The 21,560-nt window shown below is 34.2% G+C and overlaps 1 long non-coding RNA gene across 2 annotated transcripts; it reads left to right on the top strand.

Annotated features, from left to right (window-relative positions):
• Positions 1-4,925: 4,925 nt before the first annotated feature.
• On the top strand, positions 4,926-7,605 carry LOC131159989 (uncharacterized). 2 transcript variants are annotated; one of them, XR_009137905.1, is made up of 4 exons: positions 4,926-5,566; positions 5,703-5,862; positions 6,038-6,787; positions 7,129-7,605. It is a non-coding gene; the product is annotated as an uncharacterized LOC131159989 (long non-coding RNA). The 2 variants fall into 2 exon arrangements; XR_009137904.1 differs by having other exon boundaries at positions 5,703-6,787.
• The last annotated feature ends 13,955 nt before the right edge of the window (positions 7,606-21,560 follow it).

Here is a 21,560-nt window from a genome sequence, read left to right as displayed (position 1 = left end):
TATCCTAAAATGTGTTCAACATGAAAGTTGTGCTATTTTCTCTTAATTTTCTTTTGATATCAAGAACTTCTAATTTGGAGTTGTATAGAAAACATTTTGTCAGAAAAACCGAAGGGTATTAGTAGAGAAAGAGCCCCAACAGCCAAAAAACGGCTAGTTTTCAAATTAAATTATATTTTAATACCCCAACGGCCATAAAACAGCTAGTAATGGGTTTTCTCTAAAAATACAAACTTAAACTAGTTGAAAAATGTTAGAAAAACCATTTGGGAACATTCTTGCATATTCTCTCTTTCCCAAATATATTTTATACTCCATTTTTGAAGATCAAAGCTTATTTATCCTACTCTTCTTCTTGAAAATATTTTTGGGGGAATTATTTTCTGGGTTTACAAGCAAGGTTTGAGCTTGAGCATATATTTATACCACCATATATTACTTGAAAGCCTTCTTGTAATTTGATGCTTTTCAAAGGTCAATCTTGAAGAAATTCACTCTCGTACTCTTTCTTTGAAATATCATTTTTGGAGAAAATTCTTCTTGAGTATTACAAAAAGCCTTGAGCATATTTTAACTCATATATTAATTGTTTGGGAGGTTTCTTGATTTATCAAAGGACATTTTAAAAGAAAATCATTTTCCATTCTTCTTTCACTCAATTAAGTGCAAAATATTTTTGAGAGGTTTTATCATACTCTACCGAGCTTCTTTTGAAAATCATTTGAGAGTGCATTAAGAATTTTATTTGTACAAATCAGCTTATTTGAGAAGCATTTTACTTGTACACAAAATTTCATATCATTTGTATATACGGTTTGGGTTGTGAACCGGGAAGAGGTAGCTACACCTCTTGTAAGAAGCGGATTGTAAAGAGGTAGCTACGCCTCATGTAAGTAGCAGATTGTAAGGGAAACATCGTCCTGGTAAGAAGCGGATTGTAACGGGAAGCTCCGTCTTAGTTTTAAGGAGCGGATAGTGGAATCCTTGGGCGGTTTTCCCAAGGCAAGGACGTAGGCGGGAGTTATCGAACCTCATTAAAAACTTTGTATTTGTGCTCGCTCTTCCCTACTATATTTAATTTCCACACTTTACTTTTTGCCCTTGTATGCTTATGCTCAATTTGTGCTGAATGTTATAATTATTTTAAATATTTGCATACATTATTATTTGTGGGATTCATGCTTGTTTAGAAAGACCCGAAGTTGTGTTATACTGATTGTGGAATTAAAATAGGAATAAATTAACCTAGCAAGAAATGTTTTAAATACCCAATTCACCCCCTCTTGGGAATACGCCATAACTCTCAATAAGCATGCCTTTTAACAATTTTGAAAAATGATGATATCAAATATGAGTAAGTTAAAAAAAAAAAAAAATTAAGCACACAATCAAGTATATTTCATGATAGTATATGTCATCATGGCTTTTACATTTCATTATAGCATATGTCCACTATCCATATTTGCTCTAGCATTCATATTTGCTTAAAATTCATATTTGCTCAAAATTTATATTTGATGACAATTTCCTCTCCCCTTTTGACATCATTCAAAAATAATTGAGAGGCATAAGGCAAAAAGTCATATAAGAGCATAGTCATGGTTTACAAGCATAGGAAAGACAAGCAAAGAAATTCAAGGCAACATAAAAATTAAGCGTTTACATAAAGAGTGCATAATACATCATAAAAAGTCTAAAATTCATCTATTAGCATCATCATCATCATCTTCCTTGTCAGCTTCTTCTTCACTTTCCTCTTCTTCACCTTCCTCTTCTTTACCTTCCTCTTCTTCACCCTTGTCACTTCCTTCCTCAGTATCTTCATCATCACTTCGAGGGGCCGAACTAGTGTCCATAGGATCATCACCTTAGGATGAGCTAGCTTGATATTTCTCAAGGCGTGTAAGGCGCTAACCAAGAGATGAACATGTAGTTTGAAAGGAAGATACATTCTCCTGAAGAGAATGAATTCCGAATCTTATATCTCTGTTGTAGGTAGAAAATTCATGATGAAAGGACATGAACCAAGAAGGAGTGTCTACAGGAGGGCCTTGGTCATGAGCTAGAGGATGAGGAGGAACTACTGCTAGTGCTCGTTAAGATCTTTTGCCTTTTAGGAACCAACCGTAATCACTCTTGTCATAGCCCATTTGCTTAAGGTTTGTGGAGTTGAAGAGGTCATAACAAGTACGTTTTATGAACAGCTCAAAAGGTGAGCGAAAATGAGGTTCAAAGCACCTCCATATGGAAGAGCCACTCTAGATGTTTCTAACTTTGCCCACATCCACTTCAAAATAAGACTAGATAGATCGAGTTTCTTTCCTTTAAGTAAACATCATAAAATAAATCACTCAACATAGGAAAGATGATCGAAGGAGCCAGTTTTGGGTAAGATGTTATATGAAATGATTTTGTGAAGGATTTAGACCTGGAGATTCAATTGTTTGCACAACAGTGGATGTCCAAAATAGACAAGTTCACTTTCCATAATCAGAGGTGTTGGCCTAAATAAGGCTTACGACTCTTAATTTTGATTATAACAAAGTAAGACTATTTAATTTGTTTCAAAGCTGTGATGTTTTAAGAAAAATAGATATTGGAGCTTAGCAACTTCATAAGATTACAAGGAACAACTTTTGAAAGCTCATATCAATTCAAGTGATCAATATTGAAAGTTCAAAGCAACAAAGACTTGAAGCTCAGAACCAAAGAGAACTCAAAGCAATAAATTCAAGATTTCAAGGAGTTCAAGAAGTGAAGAGTCAATAGGACATTTTTGTAAGTACTTCAAAGAATATTCAAGCATGAAATTTTTTGAAGCTCATTAGGAATGAGAGACTTAAAGACCTAAAACTTAAATCATGGAACATATTTTTTCAAGAATACAAATTGAAATTCCAAGAATTGAGAAGCAAAGGGAGTTCTTATAAATATTGTTTTAAAATTAGTATTTTGTCTTGATAGGAGCCAAACTCATTAAAAAGAAAAACTGATTTTGTGATGGAACTATTAGTGGTGAATTCAATTTCGTCACTAAAAGTCGGTATTAGTGACGGTTTTGGCAACCATCACTAATACGACACTATTAGTGATGATTTCAAATTCATTACTAATAGTTTTGTCACTAAAACCCGAAAAATATCGTGCGAAAATATTTTTCGCGTAGAAATTATCTCAGGAAAATATTAGCGATGGTTTTCTGCTATATTAGTGACGAATTAAATCCATCACTAAAAGACACTTACTAGTGACGATTAAATAACCGTCACTACTATTATTTTTAAAAAATTAAAAAAATTATTTTAGAGTATTAGTGACGGATTCTTTTATTTAAAAAATATATATATAAAAAATTATTTTAGAGTATTAGTGACGAATTTGAAGATTCGTCACTGTTAGCCCTTTATTAGTGATAGATTTGGGAACCGTCACTAATAATTCTTTTATTTAAAAAAAAATTATTTTAGAGTATTTAGCGACGAATTTGAAGATTCGTCACTATTGGCCCATTATTAGTGAGAGATTTGGGAACCGTCACTAATACTTCTTTTATTTAAAAAAAAAATAAAAAAAAATTATTTCAGAGTATTAGCGATGAATTTGATAATTCGTCACTATTAGCTCCTTATTAGTGACGGATTTGGGATTCGTTACTAAAACTTCTTTTATTTTAAAAAAAATAAAAAAAAATATTTCAGAGTATTAGTAACGAATTTGAATATTCATCACTATTAGCCTCTTATTAGTGATGGATTTGGGAACATCACTAATACTTCTTTTATTTAAAAAAAAAATTAAAAAATTATTTCAGAGTATTAGTGATGAATTTGAAGATTTGTCACTATTAGCCCCTTAATAATGATGGATTTGGAAACTCACTAATACTTCTTTTATTTAAAAAAAAATTAAAAAAAAATTATTTTGGAGTATTAGTGACAAATTTGAATATTCGTCACTATTAGCTCCTTATTAGTGACAGATTTGGAAACCGTTACTTATATTTCTTTTATTTAAAAAAATTTTAAAAATTTATTTCAGAATAGTAGTAACGGTTTTGGATTTTCGACACTATTAGTATCTTATTAGTGACGGTTTAGAGAATTATCACTAATAATATTTTTATTAAAAAAATATAAAAATAATTTAATTAAGGATATTAGTGACGGTTTGACAAATTCGTCCCTAGTAATGAGCTATTCGTCACTATTGGCCTATTATTAGTGATAGATTTGAGAACGTTACTAATACTTCTTTTATTTTAAAAAAATAAAAAAAAATTATTTCAGAGTATTAGCGATGAATTTGATGATTCGTCACTATTAGCCCCTTATTAGTGACGGATTTGGGATCCGTCACTAAAACTTCTTTTATTTTAAAAAAATAATAGAAAAATATTTCAGAGTATTAGTAACGAATTTGAATATTCATCACTATTAGCCTCTTATTAGTGATGGATTTGGGAACATCACTAATACTTCTTTTATTTAAAAAAAAATTTTAAAAATTATTTCAGAGTATTAGTGATGAATTTGAAGATTTGTGACTATTAGCCCCTTAATAGTAATGGATTTGGAAACTCAATAATACTTCTTTTATTTAAAAAAAATTTTAAAAAAATTATTTTGGAATATTAGTGACGAATTTGAATATTCGTCACTATTAGCTCCTTATTAGTGACAGATTTGGGAACCGTCACTTATATTTTTTTTATTTAAAAAAATTAAAAAAAATTATTTCAGAATAGTAATGACGGTTTTGGATTTTCGACACTATTAATATCTTATTAGTGACGGTTTAGAGAATCATCACTAATAATATTTTTATTAAAAAAATATAAAATAATTTAATTAAGGATATTAGTGACGGTTTGAAAAATTCGTCCCTAGTAATGAGCTATTAGTAACAGTTCCTGGCTCGTCACTAATAGTCTAACTTAAAAGCTCGCGATTTCCTGAAATCCTTTCCCTCAAATCCTCCCTGCTTTCCCTCCTTCGGATTCCTCCTTTCTTTCCCTTTTGCCTCCTTCACTCCACAAACATCAAAATAGCCCCAAAGTCAAAGAGCCTTCAACTCTCTCTGAATCTTGCTCCGATTGAACTAGAAATCAATCATTTCAGATTGAGAATGAGTTCCACCTACATATCGAGCTACGTCAACGATGCCCGAGTCCACTTTAGAGCCACCTACGTGAACCTCTAAAAGTGGCAGGAATCCGATACCAAGCTCGTGAGATCAGTGGGCTCCGCAGCGCGCGACGGCACCGTCGGCCGGCCTAGGGTGGTGGACAGCATCTCCTGTCGGCAAATGTACCTGAGGAGCTACACATTCTCCAGGAAGGAGACCGTGTTGGAGAAGACCAGGAAGTGCTTGGGCAGAGTGAAGGAGAGGGTGACAGGGTGACCCATAGCGGCTGGCAGCGTCGAATTGCAGATGAGGGCAGAGGTGGCGGGCGTCGGAGGAGGTGCCGAGAGATGAGCAGGGTGAAGGAGGTGTCGTGCGCAGCCGACCTTGTATGCCATATTCCACCGGCTGCTGTCATGCATCACCACCGTAGATGTCATCAATGGTAAAGACTGAAAAAGGATCAGTAATAATTTTTGGAGTTTTTGAATATTTTTAACTTTCATTTTTCTAATTCTTTCTATCAATCCATTCTTTTTGTTTTTTCTTTTGGGAAAAAATCTCCTTGAGGAAATTTCTAGGCTTTGTCTATTCTGCTGAATCTGTTCGAATTCCTAGTAGATCCATTATCAAATTTATCCGGTATCATTCTCTTACTCGCTTGTGATTTCTCCCCTTGACTCTCTCGACTTGTAACTTCTCAAACCAAGAGGAAGGAACAAGGGGAACACCAAATCAAAGGTAGCCATGAATCGTATCATATGTTTTCTTCTCTTTGATAGTTTATGTTCAAATGTTTGACTTTTGATTCACCGATAATGAACTGCTGTTGGGAACAATTTGGATTTTTAGTATTATATTTTCTTCTCTCCATTTCATGGGCAGTTTTAATGGAGGATATTTTCTGTTTCTCTAGCTAGGAAGTGGAAGATCCCTTAATTTTAATCCATGAGAAAAAAATATCCACCCTAAATGTTGTGGTGAAAGTATTGGAGCTAGCGTTAAAGGTAAGTTGTTATTTTCATGGCCTATTAAAAGTTCACATGTTATCTGATGTCATTGTTTATGCAATTTAATTGATATTCCTCAAAGTAAAAGGTATTTACTGATTGTTGCTGAAGACGTGAAAAGTGATGCTCTGGAAACTCTTATTCTGAACAAGATTCATGTTGGAATAAAGGTTTTGTCTTATGTTATATATAATTTTTTTTATTTGTTTAATGAAGTTACTATTGGTTGTAGGATGCATTTTTTTTTTTTTAATTTAATGGTTGTGTGATTATGGATTTATTGAAGGTTTGTGCCGTTAACGTTTCTTAAGAGTATTTCCTATTATGAAAGTGCTGGTTTGTGGTTTATTGAATTCTTATTTGAATGATACTGATAAAATTGGGCTGTATTTTAGAAATAGTAATTTAGGCCTCTGCAGAAGTACTGCCATGTTCACTGGGCAGTGGTGTGAATAGCTACAGTTATTTAACTGTAACATCTTAGTCAGGAAGTTTGCTTCTCTGAAGTAATTTAAAATGATTTTTTTAGACCATATGCTAACTGTGGAATACAGTTTTGTTTGCTTGTTTTCTTTTGATGTTTCCAGATACAAGAATCTTTCTCTGATGTCATACATTTTTATTTTGTAGTGAAGGAGAATTTTCATCAACTGCATGTAAGATTTTTCTCTTTGTTTTTTTTTTTTTTTTGGATTACGCACCTGGTATCCACGTGTCCGTTTTATGGTCCACGTGACTAATTCTGCGTCCCTTAAAGTTGACCCCACAACTCCAAAAGGGGGGTAAATTCAGGAGTTCAGGGGCGGAAATGAGTCCAGGAGGATTTGAACACTTGACCTCATGAGAGGCACTCCCGCAGCCCACACTACCACCTGAACCACACCCTGGGGATAGATTTTTCTCTTTGTTGCTTCTATAGCTAGTAGTTTATGCTTCTGTTTCAGCAAAAGGTACCGACTGGGTATAAGTATCCTGATGCAGTTTTGCTTTAATGCAGATCATGATCTACTTGGACAACATGTTGTGTTTGCTGAACATACAGTCGTGTCATCTACTGCGCATCGATGCCCATATATTGTTTTCTAGTGGTGTTGCTGTTTTGAACGTCAGTATCACTAAAGGCAATAAATTAATTCAATTCTCCTGTGGATAGGACTAGAAGAAAATAATTAACTCACATCCACATGCAGGGTTTGGAGATACTATTAGGCCTTTCCATTATTGTTACTTTAATGTGATAGACCACTAGTAAAAGAGCAAAAATAGTGATAGAAATTTTCCTTCGCAGATTGGAGGAGATTGGTGTTCAGATTATCCAAAATGCTCTTAAGGTTTCAATCTTCTATATTTTCTTTTTGATTGCTAAATATTTTATTTAGATTTAATTTCTTTTTTTCAAAACGTTGAATTGGAATCTATTTGACTGAAGGCTGAATGAAACTTAAGTAAAAAAATTCTATGGTATTGATAACAAGGCTGGGCTTCTTCCACATTTTATCGAGAAATAGGGTTTTAATGCTTCCAAATCCCTAGTTGTGTAAACACAATAGAGACAAAGATCTGGAAATGTAAATTTTGTCAATAGCACTCTTGTTGCTGATTTGATGGTTATGCTCCTTTTAGTGATGTTTTTCTTCTTAGACAATTATTCCTCTGGCTGCTGCTTCTACTTCTTCTAGGTCTCTTTGTCAGCTTCTTATTCTTCAAACGACAATCTCTCCTACACATCAACAAGACTTTAGATTACCAGCTGGTATATAAAAACTTGAAAAATCTTTCGACATTTATCCAAAGCTTGGCATTTTGGACAGAGTTGTAAGTTTGATGTTTCAATTCCTGAACTTAGGAAAGAAATTAAAATTATGGAGTTGAGTTTAATGGAGTTGAAATAAGGGTTATGGGAAGTTAATCATAGATAATGGAATAAGGGTACAAATAAGTTGAGACAATTGGAGCTTTACCATGTCTAAACTTGTTAAATTTTTAATTGGACTAGAGTTTGAGTCTAACTTGAATTTGCTTGTTCAAACAAATGCAATTGAGTAATTATAATTTAAACACGAATACATATAAGCATGAACATGGAGCAATGTGGTGAATGGTGATGCTGTTGTGCTAGCATCCTTCTATTATTTTGATTATAGCAACTTTTTCACGTGAATGAGTCTCTCCCACTTTTACATCATATAGAGATATTTTTTGAAATAAAAATTCAAAAATGACTAGAGAATAAACGGTAAAAAGACTAAAAACGGATGAAGTTAAGAAAACTATAAACCTCTAAAGTTCAGTGAAATGCAAATTAATTTCTATATCTTTATTCTTGTATGAGCCTTTCAAAATGAGCCCACTACAATATAAGGAAATCCTACTTATTGCGAGCTTCTTATGCAAACACACTTCCATGTTGCCAACACACAACACACAATTTCTATTGTTTGTGCACTTAAAATTTTTTCCCATGCACAACATACACAATTTCCTATATAGCATGCAAAACTCTATATAAGTTCAGAGGGAATTCTAAAAAAATTATAAATTATAGAATACTTGAACTATGACATTTGACAATGTATTGCAACATCTTGTATTATTGTTTAAAACTTGAGATATTTTCTGTAGATATTATAGTCTTCTTGATTTGGATATTGGATTATATAGATGACTTAATTCTGCTGATTCAAATGCCTATTGGGAAAAATATCTTGGCATTGGCCAATATATAGGCATGTATGTTTATTGGCCAACTTAGCTGACATTACTTACTCTATTACTTAGATTTTTGTATATGGTACGCTCACTGAGGTTGAGTGTTAGCTTTATCGTGATCCCAAGATGAAGGGGGGGGGGGGTGAATTGGTATTTTAAAATCTATTCCCTAGGTATTCCTCCTAATAGCAGTATGTTCACAATCCTATGGTCAATCTAGTGCAAGTACTATTAGAAATTAAATAAAATAGTTTAATCAATTACACAAGCACCAGAAAGCAGTAAAGAGAAATGTGACACATAGATATGTTATCGAGGTTCGGCCAACTGCTTACATCCCTGTCTTGGCTAACCAGCACAAGCATTATCACAATAACTTGCTCACTTAAACGGGTGGAGCAGCACCTATGCAAACCAGGTCAAATTAACATAAGGCTGATCTTAACCTTTACACCAATCCTTACCGGGCTGGATTATCGCCCCCTCAGGCCATGCCTGGAATCTCTCAGATATACAATCAAAAGGTACAATATAAGGGTGCTTTCACGTAAAGCAGATTTGTACCATAAATGCGCACAATCACAAACATCACAGATGATTTAAAATGTAAGCTCAGTGTGGTCTAAATAGTTCAACTCTCAAAGATATTTTCTATCAGTGTAGTGAGTACGTGAGAGTATCAATAACAATTTGTGTATTTCAAGATGTTTCAATCAAATGTGTTCACACAAAATACCAAGCAAGCCTCAAGAATATTAATTAGTAGAATATTTCAATCACACGAATATGTATAAGCTTGGATCGCAAAATAGTTAATCTTTGTATTCAGTAAATGATATATGCTTGAATAAATATTGCCACAAAGATAATGTAACAAACACAAATATCTTTTCACAAATAGTTCAATAAAGATTTCACAAGATATTTAAGTTTGAAAATGTTTTTGCAAACCAAAAACAAATACAAACTTCCTAAGATGTTGCAATGAGAGTGCAACACTCGGAAGTTCAACACAAGTCTTCTTAGGATAGGCTTATCAGAAAAGCCTCCTAAGAATACTTAGGTTATGTTCTCCTGAAAAATCGATTCACACACTCACGAAATGAGAGAGCAAACCTCTAACCAATAACACTCAAATACACTTACAAATGATACTGAGATGAAGTAGGTAAGTTTGAGTGGATTTGGCAATAGTATGAGCAATAGGAAGTATTTAGCTTGAGAGAGAAATTTGATTTTTGTTTTTTGCTAATTAATTCTTAATTCTCCCAAATGAAAGAGTACATATAGACATATCGGAATTTTTGACCGTTGGGGATCTATTAGGGATTGTTAGAAAAGTTTAATGACGTTTAACACATTTTAACCATGTTTAAAATTTTAACTGTGGTAAAAAATTAGGAACAACCCGAGAGGTCCGGTCGACCAAAATAGTTGCGGTCGACCAGGTCTCATATGGTTCGGTCGACCAGGGAAATTTTGAACTAAAGGCTCGGTCGACCAGGAGAGGGTGATTTCTCAATTTTCCAAGGTTCGGTCGACCAGGCCATTTTGAACAGGCTTGTTCGGTTGACCAGACCGCTGGGATTTCTCCCGAGGACCCTCGGTCGACCAGGTAGTTGGTATACAAACCTAGCTCGGTTGACCAAATGGTCAAAATGTTGACCAGATAGGGTTTCGGTTGATCGGCCCTTTTTGAACTACCTAATTCGGTCGACCAGGGCAGAATGAACTGCCCGGTTCGGTCGGTCGAAAGTGCACCATATGTGCATTTTAGTCTAGTTTTGAAACATACAAACCCTATTCAAGTCCCTAACAAACATATGTGCAAATGTGTGTGTCCTAGGGTCCATTGGGGTCTAATTTGAAGACACCAAAAAAATCCTATGTCGGATAAACCCTAAGGTCTTTCTACGGTCACTTTTGGTTTGTATTTGGTTTGAGCTTACAAAATAAATTATGCATGTGTTGTGGGTGCTTATTACAACCAAATATCCTAATTACTGTTACAGACCAAATAGATATGAAATGCATTACAAAAAGAGATTTGGTCTTCAACTCTTCATTTTCTCCATGTGCATATGCATTATGATTTTGACAGTTTTGGTTCCTGCACATAATCTCAAACATCTATTAGATATATAATGAATATTTGTCATTATCAAAACCGGGCATGACCTATAAGGTCAACATTCTCCCCCTTTTTGATGATGACAAATACGATTGACAAAAATATAGGGTTAAGCCCAAGAAGGCTCCCCCTCACAATATGCATCAATGTATTTTTAAACAAATTCATTCTACATTATTTTTGCCCCTTCCTATCTCCCGCTTTTGGCAACAGCAAGAAGGACCATTTGAGTTATATTACATTTATACAAGAATAATTTTGGAAAGAATTTTTGAAAATTTCAGCAGAGTGCCGTTTGTAAATCGGACTTTCCAAAAGAAACCTGTATAAGTGTAACTTGTTTGAGTTTAAATTTCCTAACAATTTATCCACAACTACTCAAATAGTTTAGCATGGTCCAATACAGCAAATAAAATATCAATATAAACATGAATTAGACAAATTGTGCACCACATATGAGAAGCAATATACGTATGCAATATAAATATGAACTGTGCACATAGTCAGTGATCAACTTTCACAAAGTCTCAAGCAAGAAGATTTGTCAACAATAGAATTATGTGCTAAGACTTGAAAGGTTCCCATGAGAGAGCTCCCCCTAAAATTATGCAAGATATGAGACATTTAAGTTTAGGAAGCTTCTCTACTATGCATTAAGCCTAACTCACGTCTAATTTGTATGAACCTATCCTCAGGTAGTGGTTTAGTGAATATGTTGGCCCACTGTTCATTAGTGCATACAAACTCAAGAGCCACATCTCCTTTTTGCACATGATCACAAAGAAAATGATGTCTAATCTCAATGTGTTTAGTTTGTGAATGTGAGATAGGATTTTTAAAGATGTTGATTGCACTAGTATTATCACATTTAATCGGTATTGTTTCATAATGCAATCCAAAATCCACAAGTTGTTGTTTCATGTAAATAGTTTGGGCACAACAACTTCCAGTCACAATATATTCTGCTTCGGCTGTGGATAAGGCAACTGAGTTTTGTTTCTTGGAGAACCAAGAAATAAGAGATTGTCCTAAGTAATGACAAGTGCCGCTAGTGCTTTTTCTATCAACCTTACTATCGGCAAAGTTAGCATCAGTGTAACTAACAATCTCAAAGGTAGTATGCTTAAGGTACCACAACCCTAACTCTATAATCCCAACTAGATACCTAAGGATTCGTTTAACAGCTTTTAGATGAGATTCCTTAGGAGCAGCCTGAAACCTAGCACACATACATACACTAAACATAATGTCGGGCTACTGGCAGTGAGATATAGGAGACTTCCAATCTTGCCACGATATAATTTTACATCAACAGGGATTCCTTGCTTATCTTTATCAAGCTTAATGGAAGAGTTCATAGGTGTGCCAAGAATTTTACAATCTTTCATATTAAATTTTTTTAGTAAGTCCCTAATGTATTTAGATTGGCATACGAAAGTTCCATGATTAGCTTGCTTGATTTGTAGACCTAAGAAGAAACTTAGTTCACCCATCATGCTCATTTAAAACTCACTTTACATGCATTTGGCAAAGTCATTACACAACTCATCATTGGTTGCTCCAAAAATGATATCATCCACATAGATTTGAACAAGGAGCATATCATCATTTTTGGACTTGATGAAGAGTGTAGTGTCAATTTTGCCACGGGTAAACCCATTTTCTAGTAGAAAACCACTAAGCCTCTCATACCAAGCTCTAGGAGCTTGTTTCAATCCATACAAGACTTTAGACAACCGGTAAATATGATTGGGATATTTATGATTCTCAAAACCGGGTGGTTGTTTTACGTATACCTCTTCATTAATGTAGCCATTTAGAAAAGCGCTTTTAACATCCATTTGAAACAATTTAAAATTTTTAAAAGCGGCAAAGGCAAGTAGCATACGAATGGCTTCTAATCTAGCATTAGGAGCATATGTTTCATCAAAGTCTATCCCTTCCTGTTGGTTATACCCTTGGGCAACTAGTCTAGCTTTATTCCTAGTTACTACCCCATTCTTATCTTTCTTATTTCTATATACCCATTTAGTTCCAATGATGGTGTGCTCATTAGGCCTAGGAACTAAGGTCTACACTTTACTTCTTTCAAATTGATTAAGTTCTTCTTGCATGGACATCACCCAAGATTCATCTTGTATAGTTTCTTTAATATTTTTAGGTTCTTCTTGGGATAAGAAAGCGGAATGATTCACTATATTTCTTAAGGAGGATCTTGTGGATAAACCATGGGATGGTTTGCCAATGATTTGATCTATAGGATGACTTCTAATGTATTTCCAATCTCTAGGCAACCCCTGATTTCCATTTTCATTAACTTCAAGTGATTTTTCATTTGCTTCTTGATTTTCACTTGCATTGTTTTCAATAGACATTTTCTCTAAGCATTTTATAATATCAATATTATCTTCATTATCTTTATTAGAAAATGGATTAGACCCATCAAACACAACATGAATAGATTCAATCACAGTTAAAGTTCATTTATTGAAAACCCTATATGCTTTACTATTAAGTGCATAGCCTAGGAAGATGCCTTCATCAGATTTTGAGTCAAATTTTCCTAGATGCTCATTATCTCTAAGCACAACGCATTTACAACCAAATACATGAAAATAGAAAATATTAGGCTTATGGTTGTTCCACAATTCACAAGGGGTTTTATTAATTGATGGTTTAATCAACACCCTATTCATAACATAACATGCAGTATTAATAGCCTCAGCCCAAAAATATTTAGGTAAGTTATGTTCATTCAACATAGTTCTACCCATTTCTTGCAGTGACCTATTCTTTCTTTCTACTACACCATTTTGTTGAGGTGTTCTAGGTGTAGAGAAGTTATGTGATATGCCCTCTAAGTCACAGTATTTTTCCATGCTTTCATTTTTGAATTTTGTGCCTCTATCACTTCTTATGTGAGTGATTTTGTATCCTTTTTCATTTTGAATTCTCCTACAAAGTTTGGTAAATTGTTCACATGATTCATTTTTATGTGCAAGAAACAATACCCATGTGAATCTAGAAAAGTCATCCACAATTACAAAAGCATAAGATTTACCACCAAGACTTTGCACAGAATTAGGTCCAAATAAATCTAGGTGAAGCAACTCCAAGGGTCTAGTAGTAGATATGAATTTCTTTTTCTTAAAACAAGATTTTGTTTACTTACCCATTTGACATGCATCACAGATTTTATCCTTTACAAAAGACATTTTAGGCAAACCTTTAACCAATTCTTTTCTAACAAGTTTAGACAATAAATCCATGCTAGCATGTCCTAAACGCCTATGCCACAACCAACTAGTTTCATTTATGGCAGAAAAACATGTTACTTATTGTGAAGCTAAATTATCAAGTGAGGTAGTATAGACATTTTCATGTTTATCAGTAGTAAAAAGCACTTTGTGGTCCGTTTTATTTTCTACTATGCATTTGTCATTTTCAAACGATACTTTATATCTTATGTCACAAAATTGACTTATGCTACGTAGATTATGTTTCAGCCCATCAACCAACAAAACGTTATCTATAGTAGGAGAGGAATCCTTACCAACCTTACCTACCTTGATGATGCGTCCTTTGGCATTGTCGCCAAATTTCACATAGCCTCCATCCTTGGGAACGATTGAAGTGAATTTGCCCTTGTCGCCGGTCATGTGTCGTGAGCATCCACTATCTAAGTACCACCGGTCCTTAGAGGAGAATGATCTTAGGCATACCTGCAAAATAAGTTAAGTGACTGATGCTGGTCCATAAATTTTATTGGGTCCACGGGGGTTAGTAGCAGGATCTCCCTTAACTGCCCATACCTTCCTAATTCTAGCATGCTTATTCCTAAGTGGACAAACAAATTGAATGTGACCAATCTGCTTACATTTGAAACATTTCAATCTACACTTAGGTTCTTTAGGAGGAATATGAGATTTTGACTCATGTGTAAAATGTCATAGTTAAGGATTAGGTCGTCTAACATTTTCAATACCATTAAAACCAAGACCCTCTTTACTTAAGGAGTTTCTTTGGGCACCAAGTAATTTTTCAAAATTTTCTTTACCCTTGGTGAATTTTAAAATAATTTTGGAGCTATCCTCCAATTTCCTCTCAAGCTCAACAATAGTAGTATCCTTTTCTTTTACAATTGAGGCATGAGAGGTTTTTGCCATATTAAAAAATTTTGACCAATTTTCACATTTCTTTTTCAAATTATTATTCTCTTTGGTCTTTTTGCCTAGCAATTTTGAAACACGAATATATTCAAATAGTAATTCTCTAAATGTAGGCATACTGTCAGAATCACAATTATCAGATGAATAATAAGAGGATAATGAACAAGAAGACAATACCTCATCCTCGTGTGCCATCAAGCACAGATTAGCGACCTCCGTGTCACTATGATCTGAATCTGAGTCGCTACTGTTGAATTGGTCCCATGAAGTCCCAGCCTTCATGACTTTCTTCTTTTTCTTAGCTTCCTTTTTCAGCAGTGGACAGTTAGGTTTTATGTGCCCCACTTTGTTGCAGTTATAGCACGTAGGAGCATTTGATTTTTCCTTTCTTTTACTGGACTCTCCCTTCTCATTAGTGGAGTCTCTGTATTTTCTAAATGGCTTTTTGTTCTTCCTGAAAAATCTGCTAAACTTTTTGGTTAGCATGACCATTTCATCATCAGTGTCAAATTCACTATACTCACTAGATGTGTTTTTAGATGCTTTTAATGTAGTCACTTTCTTAGCCCTGTTATGCTCATTGAGTCTTTCATTTATGGACATTTCATAAGTGATCAAGGAACCTATCAGTTCATCTAAGCTCATGGCCTTAAGGTCTCTACCCTCAGCAATGGTCGTAGCCTTGGCTTCCCAAATAGGAGGTAAGCCTCTAAGGATCTTCCTGATCATCTCATATATGGGATAGGTCTTTCCTAATGCATGCAGTGAGTTTATGATGTGTGTGAATCTAGTTTGCATGCTCTAAATGGACTCACCTACATTCATCCTAAAGGCCTCATACTCACAGGTCAACATATCTATCCTATTGTCTTTCACATCTCTAGTACCCTCATATGTGACCTTTAACTTATCCCAGATTTCTTTTGTAGTAGAACATGCCATAATCCTATTAAATTCACTTACATCAAGACTACAATATAAAATATTCATGGAAGTGGCATTAAGACTAACAACTTTCATATCATCATCATCATATTCATCCTCAATCTTAGGAACCCTAACTGCACCCTCAATTTTCATAGGGACATAGTTTCCTTTAGAGACAATCCTCCACACCTTCCAATCAGTATTCTGAAGGTAGATGCGCATCCTCTATTACTAGAAGGTGTAATTAACACCACTAAAAACAGGAGGTCGTGTGGAAGATGGTCCCTCAGGGAAAGGGGTCACGGAGCTATAAGCCATATGTGATCTTTTTGCAAAATAACTAGTCTACGCTACATAGCTCTGACACCAATTGTTAGCTTTATTGTGATCCCAAGAGGGGGGGTGAATTGGTATTTTAAAATCTATTCCCTAGGTATTCCTCCAAATAGCAGTATGTTCACAATCCTATGGTCAATCTAGTGCAAGTAATATCCGAAATTAAATAAAACAGTTTAATCAATTACACAAGTACCAGAAAGTAATAAAGAGAAATATGACACACAGATATGTTATCGAGATTTGACCAACTGCCTACGTCCCCGCCTTACCTAACCAGCACAAGGATTATCACAATAACTTGCTCACCTAAACGGGTGGAGCGACACCTATACAAACTAGGTCAAATTAACACAGAGCTGACCTTAACCTTTACACAAATCCTTATCAGGCTGAATTACCGCTCCCTCAGGCCACGCCTGGAATCTATCAGATATACAATCAAAAGATATAATATAAGGGTGCTTTCACGTAAATCAGATTTGTACCACAAATGCGCACAATCACAAACACCACAAATGATTTAAAATGTAAGTTCAGTGTGGTCTAAATAGTTAAACTCTTAAAGATATTTTCTATCAGTGTAGTGAGTACGTGAGAGTATCAATAACAATCTGTGTATTTCAAGATGTTTCAATCAAATGTGTTCACATAGAATACCAAGCAAGTCTCAAGAATATCAATCAGTAGAATATTTCAATCGCACGAATATGTATAAGCTTGGATCGCAAAATTGTTAATCTTTGTATTCAGCAAATAATATATACTTGAATAAATATTGCCACAAAGATTAATGTAATAAACACAAATATCTTTTCACAAATAGTTCAATAAAGATTCCACAAGATATTTGAGTAGGTTTGAAAATATTTTTGCAAACCAAAAACAAATACAAACTTCCTAAGATGTTGCAATGAGAGTGCATCACTCGGAAGTTCAACACAAGTTTTCTTAGGATAGGCTTATCAGAAAAGCCTCCTAAGAATACTTAGGTTATGCTCTCTTGAAAAATCAATATACACACTCACGAAATGAGAGAGCAAACCTCTAACCAATAACACTCAAATACATTTACAAATGATACTGAGATGAAGTAGGTAAGTTTGAGTGGATTTGGCAATAGTATGAGCAATAGGAAGTATTTAGCTTGAGAGAGAAATTTGTTTTTTGTTTTTTACTAATTAATTCTTAATTCTCCCAAATGAAAGAGTATATATAGACATATCGGAATTTTTGACCGATGGGGACCTATTAGGGATTGTTAGAAAAGTTTAATGACGTTTAAAACATTTTAACCCTATTTAAAATTTTAACTGTGGTAAAAAATTAGGAGCAACCCGAGAGGTCCGATCGACCAGAACAGTTTCGGTCGACCAGGTCTCACATGGTTCAGTCAATCAGGGGAATTTTGAACTAAGGGCTCGGTTGACTCGGAGAGGGCGATTTCTCAATTTTATGAGGTTCAATCGACCAAACCATTTTGAACTGGCAGGTTTGGTCGACCAGACCGCTAGGATTTCTCTCGAGGACCCTCAGTCGACTAGGTAGTTGGTGTACAAACCTGGATCGGTCGACCAGATGGTCAAAATGTTGACGAAAGAGGGTTTCGGTCGACTGGCCCTTTTTAAACTACTTGGTTCAGTTGACCAGGGCCTTGGTCAACTATTGACCCAGGCCTGGTTCGGTTGACCAGGGCAGAATGAATTGCCTGGTTCGGTCGACCGAAAGTGCATCATATGTGCATTTCAGTCCAGTTTTGAAACATATAAACTGTATTCAAGTCCTTAACAAACATATGTGTAAATGTGTGTGTCCCTAGGGTTACTTGGGGTCCAATTTGAAGACACCGAAAAAATCTGGTGTCAGATAAACCCTAAGGTCTTTCTACAGTCAGTTTTGGTTTGTATCGGGTTTGAGCTTACAAAATAAATCATGCATGTGTTGTGGGTGCTTATTACAAACCAAATATCCTAATTACTATTATAGACCAAATAGATATTGTAACACCCCGACCCCGAGGGGCCTGGGATATTAACTTTTTACTATTGATTTACAGCGGAAGCAAATAAACTCAATTTTTATTAAACCAGAGCGTTAATTATTCATATTACAATTATTTATTTCAAAAGAAGAAAAATTACACAAACATAAATATCTAAAACCATACCAATATTTCTAATCAATCTTTATTTTTCTAAGCCTCACCCGCATGCTTGCTAAGCCTGATTTCCGACATGTCCTTCAGAGTTATCTGAAATAAAATATGATTGGGGTGAGACGACACTCAGTAAGTAAATAAGATGATTATTAGTGTGTGGCCAAAATGAGCTTTTAAAGAATTTCGTAAAACCATATTTAATACTATAACTTCAAGACTGCTTTTAGAATAAATATAAATTTAAAAATTTCTACATAAAACTTTTGTCATCAATTTCAACAGTAAAATTTTATAATTATATACTATAACTGTTAAATTAAACTTTTAACTTTAAAACTATAAAAATATTTAATGATAAACATACATATACTTTTCCTTATACGTTTTCCTTATATCGTCATTTAAGCACCAAAATGATCCTTTTCACGTAAACTTACACTTTTCCTTCAAATCATCAGTAACCTTGTACACGTAATTAAATATGTATAAACATATATTATAAAAACCACCCTTAGGCCTATTTTCCGTAAGTCATGTTTACCCCTATGACTGGGTTGTGTGGTTCGAAGACTGGACTTAGCTGGCTGGCCGACAAAACTAAATCAACGACGCAAACTTTAAGTGAGATTTTCCTTATTAAGTCCTAGTCCGGAACCAGGTGTGCACTCAGGAGAAATCTACTAACATAAATAACCACTCTGTAAACAGTGTGGGTGCACTCTGATCCGTATAAACTTTAAGCTGCGGTACCGAGCATCTGTAACTTTGAACTTTCGTTGCCATAAGGGGTTTTAAAATCATCTTATTATAATTTATGCAATTTAAAAATAATATCGTGAAAATCTCATCTTTACTCATATTTTTATAAAAATGCAACGTAGAAATAAACTCATGCCACACAATTTTTGTGTTAAAAATATATATAATTTTATTTTTGAATAGAAAGAAATGCTAAAAATTTACCCGAGAGGATTGGAACATTTCTTAACTCAAAAATAGATGCAAGTATATTAAAGATAGAACTGATATAATTAAATATGCGTAAAAATAAACTCATGGAAATTTTGTGGAACTAAGTAACATAATTAAAATTTACGTACAAAATAAACTCGGGTATGAATTTAAAATAAAAAGAAACTAACATAATCAAAATTTACTTACCTTCTTTCTTACGAACACTGTAACTATCTTTAAGAAATGAGATCGGAAAGAGTGGGTGATTGAGAACTTATTCAAAAATTCTCTCTCCACTACAATTTCTTTCACTCACTAATCCTTTTCTTCCTTAGGAAATTGTTGTGAAAAATGAAGGTTAAGACCTCCCTATTTATAGGAAAATTTTGGGGAAGAAATAGAATTTATAAAAGTGTGGGGAGATGGGTGAAATTATAATTTTTTTTAAATTAAAGAATGGGCAAGGGATGGGCAAGGTATGGGTTGAGTATGGGATGGGATGGAGGCCATGTGGGAGTGCTTGCCACCATTCCCATTAAATAAATTCTTAATTAACTATTTACCTAATTAATTAATCAATTAGTTAATTAATTATTTTATTATTTTCTTATTTTTCTTAATTATTATTATCATTGTTATTACTTTTAAACTATTTTTAGTATTTATTTATTTTATTATTTATTTTTGAACAAGAATTAAATTTGAATTTTGAAAACTCATGTGGGCCCCACACGGTCTTGTGGGCCCCACACAACTTCAAGACTTGAATGGATCCTACGTAACTCAAATAATTCTTATACGATTTTATGCATCCTGAATAGTTTTGAGACTCGTGTAAACCTCCATACGGCTTCGGGACTCATGTGGGCCCCACACAGTCTTGTGGGCCCCGCATATGATACCTATATTATTATTATTATTATTATTATTATTATTATTATTTTATCATATATTTCTACAAATTATATCAGTCAAAACATTATTTTATGTACTTATTTACGTATATAAACAGTGTCTTGTGGCTCCGGGACTCATGTGGACCCCACATAGTCTTGTGGGCCCCACATATGATACCTATATTATTATCATCTTATTATGTATTTTTACAAATTATGTCTATCAAAACACTATTTTATGTATATATATTTATTTACGTGTACGAACAATATCTATCCTGTTTATCCTATGAAATTCCATTTTGACCAGGCCGACCTCCAGGGAGCGACTGAGCCGCAATGGTCTCTGAGCACTCGCTAAGACAAGGTCTTTCTTAGGCATCAAATGTGGAATCAAGGATCCTACAGAAAAACACTTCTGTATTGATATTAACTTAATGACTATTTTTATTATTTTATTATTATTGTACTTTAATCATATATATATATATATATATATATATATTTTTGGGTCATCACAGATATGAAATGCATTACAAAAAGAGATTTGGTCTTCAACTCTTCATTTTCTCCATGTGCATGTGCATTATGATTTTGACAATTTTGGTTTTTGCACATAATCTCAAACACCCATTAGATATATAATGAGTATTTGTCATTATCAAAATCGGGCGTAACCTATAAGGTCAAAATTGAGTGTGTTTTTAAATATTTGATTCATGCTAAAGGGATTACCCTTACTAATATGCGTCCTCATTGTGCTAATTGCCTAATGCACACTATTACAGTAGAAGCGCACTATTACAGTAGCAGAGACTATTTATTTCGGTAAACAAAATTTAGGCTAAGGGACTTTGTACACTAACTAGAATATGGTAACTTGGTTAACTTGGATAATTGTTGATGGCCCCAGAAAGGTGAATTTTTGACGGTATAGAAGTAACAAGAAGTGAACATATTAGAAGGCTTGGGGCAAGGTTTCCATATCTAGGATGCGGTGTCCAAGCCTAAAGTCAATGAAGCTTAGGTTTCCGTTGTGTTTGGATGAAAGTGCTTTTGGTGTTGGTGTACCTAGATAAACTTGCAATGGTGGCATTGCTTGCACGAAAATGACATGCGGTCTTATTGGTGTTTATCTTATATTATATG

Source organism: Malania oleifera, chromosome 7, assembly GCF_029873635.1.
Source record: "Malania oleifera isolate guangnan ecotype guangnan chromosome 7, ASM2987363v1, whole genome shotgun sequence".
Taxonomy (NCBI): domain Eukaryota; kingdom Viridiplantae; phylum Streptophyta; class Magnoliopsida; order Santalales; family Ximeniaceae; genus Malania; species Malania oleifera.
The sequence above is the reverse complement of the archived record's forward strand: the minus strand, read 5'-3'. Positions and strand labels throughout refer to the sequence as shown.